Source organism: Vicia villosa, unplaced genomic scaffold (genome assembly GCF_029867415.1).
Source record: "Vicia villosa cultivar HV-30 ecotype Madison, WI unplaced genomic scaffold, Vvil1.0 ctg.002359F_1_1, whole genome shotgun sequence".
In the NCBI taxonomy this organism is placed as follows: Eukaryota; Viridiplantae; Streptophyta; class Magnoliopsida; order Fabales; family Fabaceae; genus Vicia; species Vicia villosa.
Window position 1 is genome coordinate 228,691 of NW_026705906.1, and position 9,367 is coordinate 238,057.

The window sequence follows — 9,367 nt, forward strand, 5'->3', positions numbered from 1 at the left end:
TTGAGGAAGTTGTGGCTCTTTTGATTTATGGGTTGGTTTTATTCCCTAATCCCGACCAGTTCATAAGTATACACATTATCAACATTTTCTTAACCCGCAATCCGGTACCTACCTTGCTGGGAGACATACTACATTCTTTACACACTCGTACCATGAAGAAACGAGGAACTCTTATGTGCTGTGTACCACTACTGGCTAGATGGTTTACATTACACCTTCCCCGATCAGTGTTGAGAAATGAACAAAGGATGCAATGGTCTTGCAGGATTATGTCTTTGTCTCATTCAGATATCCGGTGGAACAACTTCTTTCAAAGAGACATTACTATCATTGACCATTGTGGAGAGTACCCTAATGTGCCACTCCTTGGCATCAGGGGAGGCATCACTTATAACCCCTCTTTAGCTTTGCGCCAATTCGGATATGCACGAAGAAACGGCCCTCATGACATGATTATCCGTGGCATTGTGTTCGACTAGAAGATGATTCCCAAAGACATCGACGAGGGTTTATACATGCTTGGGGCAGTGTCTACAAAGTAGAAAGCAAAACTTTAGGACAATGGAACTCTATGGAACCTTACTTCAAATGGGTGCGGGCTCATCCCGCTATTCTACCTGTGACTTTTGAGCCAGAAGTCGAAGGGGACGAACCTCGAGTTGTTCTACATCCGGACATGCCAACTGACCTGGAAGAGCTGCAGAAATCTTGGGTTCAACTAAGAGAAGAAAGAGACACCTTCAAAGCACACTATCAAGACTATGAGAGGAAAGTGTTGGAGCTCACCAGACAACTCCAGGAAGAACAGCAGATCAACACGTTCCTAGGTGCGAAGAGAAACTGTCCATGGGAGGCTTGAGGAATCCTTTATTTTCTTTATTTTGTAAAGCCCGAATGAGGCAAAGAAAAAAAAAGAAAAAAATGAAAAAAAAAAGAAATAAATTGTTTGACTAATAAATGTTTGTTTCTCTTTTGTTTTAACAAATCTAAATTCTAAGATCCTTGAAAACATTGCATATGCATTTCATTCATAAACATTGCATAACAGGTTCACATGATGGGTTTCTCATCTCCTCGCTGTTTATTTCAGTTAGAAGAGATGGATTCCGAAACAAGCGTCAAGAATCTCGAAGCACAGAAAGCCCAAGTTCAGGTAGCAATTCTGGAGTTAGCAAAGGGGAAACAAGAACTGAAAGCCCTGATAATCAAGAAGAAAAATAAGCCCAAAGGATCTGCAGGCTTAAGTCACCTTGCAAGGAAGGTCAAAATCCTAGTCAAAAGGCCCAAAAAGGCACCGATCCCTAAAATAGTCGGTGAAGGTGATCGAGAAGACAATCACAGCAACCAAGGTTCTGCCAAACCCTCTCTCTCTCTTTTAACGAAGAAGATTATCATTCCGAAGACGAACAGGGTGATGACAAATACCAGCTGTTGGAAGAACGCATGAAAGCTATGGAGATACAAAAAATACCTGGTTTAGACTTCAAAGATCTTGGATTCGTCTCAGATATTGTTATTCCTCCAAAGTTCAAAGTTCCTGTCTTTGCAAAGTATGATGGAGTTTCTTGCCCAAAACTGCATCTGAGGTCCTATGTAAGGAAGATACTACCTCATACAGCAGATAACAAATTGTGGATTCATTTCTTCCTGAAAAGTCTGTCGGGTACACAACTCGAGTGGTACTACCAGCTGGAAAGTACAAAAGTTCACACCTGGGAAGATTTGGCTGCTGCTTTCTACAAACAATATCAATACAACGCTGACCTTGCACCAACCCGTACTCAACTACGAGGCATGTCTATGGCACCAAAAGAAAGTTTCAAAGGGTATGCACAAAAGTGGAGAGATCTGGCTAGAAGGGTTCAACCACCCTTATCTGATCGCGAGCTGGTCGACATGTTCATGGGCACTATAAGTGGCCCTTTCTACAGTCATTTGCTGGGAAGCTCATCATCAGGTTTCACTGACCTGATATTAACTGGAGAGCGTGTTGAAAGCGGTATTCAAAGTGGAAAAATTCAAATAGGCTCCTCCTCTGGTACTACAAAGAGGCCCATCAGTGGGATAAATGAAGTCAATACAATGCATAGTCAGAAAGGTCGCAAAAATGAGCATCACCAATCTGTAGGGGCTGTTCTGATCTATGCATCCACATCTCAAAAAGATCAACCGCCGAAGTATGCGCGTCGACCAGATGCACCAAGAAGAAACTTCACCAGAATCAATATGCCAATCTCTCAAGCATTGCAGCACTTGTTAAAAGCAGATCTGATCACATTGAAAGATCCTCCAAAGAATGTCAACACTTCCTCTCCGAGTTATCGCCCCGATGCAACATGTGCATACCATTCTAACTGTCCAGGACATGACGCAGATCACTGTTGGACCCTGAAAAATAAAATACAAGACATGATAGATGCTGGGGAAATTGAGTTCGATCCTCCAGAGACTCCAAATGTCATCACTGCACCTATGCCGAAACACGACAAGACCGTTAATGCTATCATAGACACTGTTTATATCTATGATGTGAGAGAATTGTCAACTCCGCTCCTTGAAGTCAAAAGAAAGCTAATCCGAGCTGGTTACTTTCCAGGTTGTGACCCTGATTGCTTTTATTGTGCACACCTACCCAATGGTTGTGAGAATCTGAAAATAGGAATTCAAAAGTGGATGGATCGTCGTATCATTATGTTTGAGAGGCTCCCTTCTATGGACGATTTATGCGAAGTCTTTTCAAATGGGATGAGAATAGAGGACGTCTCAGTGGTTTCTACCATGCCATTGAAAATCCCTACCAAAGCTCCTTTTAAAATTTCTGCTGCACCCAAAGTGGCATCGGTAATCATTACCAGTCCGGCTCCATTTCCATACTCCTCAGACAAAGCTGTCCCGTGGAGTTATGACACTAATGTTTATGTCCATGGAGTTAAGTAAGACACCTTAACTAAAGAGGCCGTGAATTTTACTACTCCAACTGTTGATAATATTGTGGGTACTAGTAAGATTACGAGAAGTGGAAAGATCTTTTCACCAGAAATTTCTCCAAATGTTGCTACTAATCTAGTCCAGGTCCCAGTTCCTAATCAAGATATCAACGCTCGAGGCAAAGAGCCACTAGTTGAACCAGTTCAAGTACCGGTGGAAGTCACTGTTGAAGATCCGTCGAAGCAAGAAATGGAGGAAATAAGGAAAATCATCTGCAAAAGTGATTGCAATATTGTCGAACAACTGCGGCACACTACTTCAAAGATTTCAATGCTGTCTTTGCTAAAATATTCAGAGGCTCATGCCAAGGCCCTGATGAAGTTCCTGAAAGCTGCACATGTACCACAGGAGATTTCAGTCGATCAATTTGAAAATTGTGTTGCCAGTCTAACAGTGAATAACGGTCTCAGTTTCTCTGATGCTGATTTAACCCCTGCTGGGAAAAATCACAATAAAGCCCTGCACATCTCTATTGAATGTAACAGCACTACTCTGTCTCATGTGCTGGTAGACAACGGTTCCTCTTTGAACGTGTTACCAAAAGCAGTACTGGAAAAACTTGACTTCGAAGGAGTTGTGTTACAACCAAGCGATGTTGTGGTAGGAGCCTTCAACGGGTCAACAAGAACAGTGTACCGAAAAGTGAAGCTCCCAATCAGAGTGGGCTCTCAGATCTTTGATTCTACCTTTTACGTAATGGAAATTCACCCAGCATATTCCTGTTTACTAGGACGCCCTTGGATACATGGGGCAAATGCTGTAACTTCTACCCTGCATCAGAAGTTAAAGTATCCGGTAAAAGGCAAGATCGTCACAGTTTATGGCGAAGAAGAGTATGTGGTTAGCCACCTGAGCAACTCCAAGTATGTTAAGATGGATGGAGAATTCATCGAAACTCCCTGCCAATCATTTGAGGTGGTCCCTCTAGATGTCTCTACTGCCAGACACATTTCCGTTACTCTTGCTACAAAAATAACTCCAACTATGGCTTCTCTCAAAGATGTCAAAGCTGTGATCGAAGAAGGTGGTTGCAAAGTATGGGGACAGCTCCTCGATGTACCTTACAAGTTCAATAAGCTAGGTCTGGGCTATGCTAATGGAACTCAAAAGAACGATCAAAGTCCTCGTTCTGGAGGATTAATGTCACATTTCATCAGCCAAGGAGTGAACGCTATTGAAGACGATGGAGTGATCTTGAACCATATTCCACCTGTTTCCATGGAAGTTTGGGATACTTTGGGAGAACCAAGCGGCGGGTATGATTTTCTAGTAAAGTACACTGCACCTCAGAGTTCTTTTATTGCTATGGAAGGCATTACCCCAACTGGATGGGGTGATTAGTTTGAAGATTGCAAAAGTTTCACAAGTTCCATTACTAAGCAATACCAAAGTCCACCTAGTCCAAAAGAAGTATGGGATACACTAGGAGAACGAAGTGGTAAGTATGACTATATGGTGAAATATTCTACTCCCCTGAGCTCGCAGATCGCTATAGAAGACATCACCCCAACTGGATGGGACAATCATTTCAGAGACAATATGACACTCACAAGCCCTATCGCTCCTGAAGAAGTATGGGAAACACCAAATAATGAGAATGATTTCCTAATGCAATACACTGCTCCCCAGAATACACAAGTCTCCCTCAAAGACATCATTCCAACTGGATGGGACGATCTTATCGGGTATCTCGCTCAGCCAACAGAGGTATGTCAGCCTGGGCTCTCGTATCCAGCAGAGTATCTTGCTCACCCTGAAGGATCAACAGCTCATTTCCCCACCAAAGAAATCAATGTTGTGGAAGACGAAGAAGACAACTGCAACTGGAGCAGCTGGATACTCCCTGCTCACAACAATGGATTGAACAACTGGGAAGCTGAGGATGTGATCTCCTTTGATCAGGAGTAAATGCAATTTCCTGTTTTCGTTGTTTATATGTGCAAAGATAAAAATGGTTCCTGTACTATCAAACCATGAACTTGAAAGCCGTGTGCCTTGCCCGAAGCACACTGGTCCTTTTTATAAGGGTTTGTCATATCATGATCATGTTCATTCAATAAAATCATGGGACATTTGCATATTCAAAATTTTGTGATCCTTTTTCTTTCTTTGCTTTATTCATTTTCAAATAGCTATGTGTTCTTACACACACCCACATAATAAATGCAGATTCACATTCACTCTGGATCCTGTTAATAACGATTCTGCTATTGCCAGTCATGACTTTAAAAATCCGATCTACCAAACTGAGGACGAAAGTGAGGAAGATTGTGAAGTACCAAGGGAACTTGCAAGGTTGTTAGAACAAGAAGAAAAGACTATACAGCCGCATGAAGAACCAATTGAGGTTATCAACTTGGGCAGTGACGAAGAAAAGAAAGAAGTCAAGATAGGGGCTGATCTAGAAGACAGTGTCAAGCAAAGACTGATTCAAATGTTACAAGACTACGTTGAGATATTTGCCTGGTCCTATGAAGATATGCCCGGCCTTGACACGGATATTGTGGTTCATCGCCTGCCGATCAAAGAAGGTAGCACTCCAGTTAAGCAGAAACTGTGGAGGAGTAGGCCCGATATGTCAAAGAAGATCAAAGACGAGGTTGAGAAGCAATTCAATGCTGGATTTCTAAAAGTTGTGAGTTATCCTCCATGGATAGCTAACATAGTGCCTGTGCCTAAAAAAGACGGGAAAGTCAGAATGTGTGTAGACTACAGAGATCTGAATCGGGCAAGCCCCAAAGATGATTTCCCTTTAACTCACATTGATGTACTGGTTGACAATACTGCACAATGCAAGGTATTCTCCTTTATGGATGGATTCTCAGGGTACAATCAAATCAAGATGGCGCCCGAAGACATGGAAAAAACAACCTTCACAACACCCTGGGGAACCTTTTGTTACAAAGTAATGCCCTTTGGTTTAAAGAATGCAGGAGCAACCTATCAACGCGCAATGGTAGCTCTGTTCCATGATATGATTCATCAAGAAATAGAGGTTTACGTGGATGATATGATTGCAAAATCCAACACCAAAGAAGAACATTTGGGTCATCTGCACAAGCTATTTGACAGACTCAAGAAGTACAGGTTGTGACTGAATCCGAACAAGTGTACCTTTAGAGAAAGATCCGGTAAACTCTTAGGTTTCATCGTCAGCAGCAAAGGTATTGAAGTTGATCCTGCCAAGGTCAAAGCCATTCAAGAAATGCCCATACCCCGTACCGAGAAACAAGTCAGAGGATTCTTGGGACGTCTGAATTACATAGCCAGATTTATTGCCCATATGACTACTACTTTTGAGCCAATCTTCAAACTGTTGAAGAAAGATCAAGTGGAAAGATGGAACGACAAATGCCAGTTAGCCTTTGAAAAAATCAAAAAATATCTCCAAAAACCGCCAATCTTATTACCACCAGTGGAAGGAAGACCTCTGATAATGTACCTAACTGTGTTAGAAGATTCAATGGGGTGTGTACTGGGGCAACATGACGAGACCGGCCGAAAAGAGCATGCAATATACTATCTTAGAAAAAAGTTTACCGATTGTGAAACAAGATACTCACTGCTCGAGAAAACTTGCTGTGCCTTAGCATGGGCGGCTCGCCGACTAAGACAGTATATGCTAAACCATACCACTTTCCTGATCTCCAAAATGGATCCCATCAAGTATGTGTTCGAAAAACCTGCTCTCTTTGGAAGAATAGCAAGATGGCAAATGATCTTAACAGAGTATGATATCCAATACACTTCACGAAAGGCGATCAAAGGAAGTGTGGTAGCTGATCATCTGGCTCATCAAGCAGTGGATGATTATCAAGCATTGAACTTTGACTTCCCAGATGAAGACATTATGCTAGTTACTGACTATAAACAACCAGGACCAGAGGAAGGACCCGAGCCAGGATCCCGATGGACTATGGTTTTTGATGGAGCTTCTAATGCACTTGGCAATGGCATCGGAGCTGTGATCATTTCCCCTGCATGAGGTTATACACCATTCACTGCCAGATTATGCTTCAACTGTACTAACAATATAGCCGAATATGAAGCATGTATTCTGGGTCTCAAAGCTGCAATTGATTTAAGAATCAAGTTCCTGGAGGTCTATGGAGACTCGGCGCTTGTAATTTATCAAGTCAAAGAGGAATGGGACACGAAGCACCCGAATCTAATTCCATACAAAGAATATGTACTGAGTTTGATTCCTTATTTTGAAGAAATCACTTTTGAACATATCCCGCCCGAAGAAAATCAATTGGCTGATGCCTTAGCTACCATGTCATCTATGTTCAAAGTCAGGTGGGACAATGAGGCGCCAATGATCACCATTTACAGACTGGATGAACCAGCCTATTGCAATGAGATTGATACTGAAGTAGTGGAAGAAAAACCATGGTTCCATGAAGTAAAAAGATATCTCGAAGTCCAAGAATACCCTGAAGGGGCATCCATTAACGATAGAAAGTTTCTAAGAAGATTGGCTGCCAAATTCTTTCTAAGTAATGGAATCCTGTACAAACGCAACCACGACTCGACTTTGCTTCTTTGTGTAAACAAGAAGGAAGCAGAACAGATTATGGAAGACATACACGATGGTGCTTTTGGTACTCATCCAAGTGGACATACAATGGCTAAAAAGATCTTAAGAGCAGGTTATTACTGGTCTACCATGGAGACAGACTGTCATCACCACTCCAGAACTTGTCACAAATGCCAGATATATACCGACAAAGTACATGTACCTCCTGTCACATTAAACGTCCTGACGGCCCCTTGGCCTTTTGCAATGTGGGGTATTGATATGATTGGAGAAATCAAGCCTACTGCCTCCAATGGACATCGTTTTATCCTGGTCGCTATCGACTACTTCACCAATTGGGTAGAAGCAGCTTCATTTGCTTCAGTCACCAAGAATGTTGTGGCCCGATTTATCAAGCATAACCTCATTTGTCGGTATGGCATCCCTGAAAGGATCATCACAGACAATGGCACGAATTTAAACAACAGAATGATTACTGAACTCTGCACACAGTTCAAGATCAAACATCATAATTCATCTCCATATCGACCAAAGATGAATGGCGCGGTGGAAGCTGCCAACAAGAACATCAAGAAGATCATATAAAAGATGACAGTAACCTACAAAGATTGGCATGAGATGTTACCTTTTGCTCTTCATGGTTATCGCACATCAGCGCGTACTTCAACAGGGGCAACTCCATTCTCTTTAGTCTATGGTATGGAGGCAGTTCTTCCAATTGAAATTCAAATTCCTTCCCTAAGGATTATGAAAGAAGCTGATCTAGACGAAGACGATTGGATTCAGACTCGGTTGGACCAGATAAACTTGATTGATGAAAAAAGGCTCGCAGCTATTTGTCATGGTCAGTTATACCAGAAACGTATGATCAAAGCCTTCAACAAGAAAGTCAAAAGTCAGGCATATCAAACCGGTGATTTGGTTGTAAAACGCATCATCCTACCACAAGGTGACCCCAGGGGCAAGTGGACTCCCACTTACGAGGGACCGTTTGTAATCAAGAAAGTATTCTCCGGCGGAGCCATGTTGCTTACCACTATGGACGGCGAGGATTTCCCACACCCTGTAAATGCGGACATAGTCAAAAAGTATTTCGCTTAAAGAAAAGCTCGCTAAGTTAAAAACTTGAAAGGGCGATTTAGGCAAAAATGAGCGTCTCGGTGGATTGAAAACCTGAAAGGGCGATCCAGGCAAAAATTAGAGACTAAAAAATAATTATCCCGGTAGGCTGAAAACCTGAAAAGGCAGCCTAGGCAAAAGTTAGGGAATAAAGCGTACGACTATGTCCCGTTTGGCTACCTACTCACCTTCAAGGTTCAACACATCAAAGGCACCGATCAGTCCAATCATTTTCTTCCAACAAGTGAGGGATGAGATACTCGAAGACAGATTGGCAATAGTAGAATTGAAACTTGACTGGATTGTTTTCACATAGCTATTTCTCTTTATAAGTACTTTTCAAAGTTTTATGACAATTTCCTACTACTAGGATTTTTGTCTCCTTGTACTAATCCGCCTATTATGGCTCTTTTTCAAAAATCAATGCAACTCATGCTCAAAATCAACGTTTTCACTTTTTCTGTTTTGAATACGTAAACGTCCCAATGATAATTTTGAATGAACATATGCATTTGAATATGACTGATGTTTATAAGAAAAACAGGAATAGCATTCAGGTAGTGTCCCAATCATCTCGACATCATCCCGAAACCAGTTTCAGAGGAAAATTCCCCAACAGAGACGTATTTCTCAGCAAATTCCTCTATGAGATTTTTCTCTCCAACAAAATGATTCGAGAAATCCTATTCCCCAGCAGGGCTGTTCAAGATCACTTTCCCC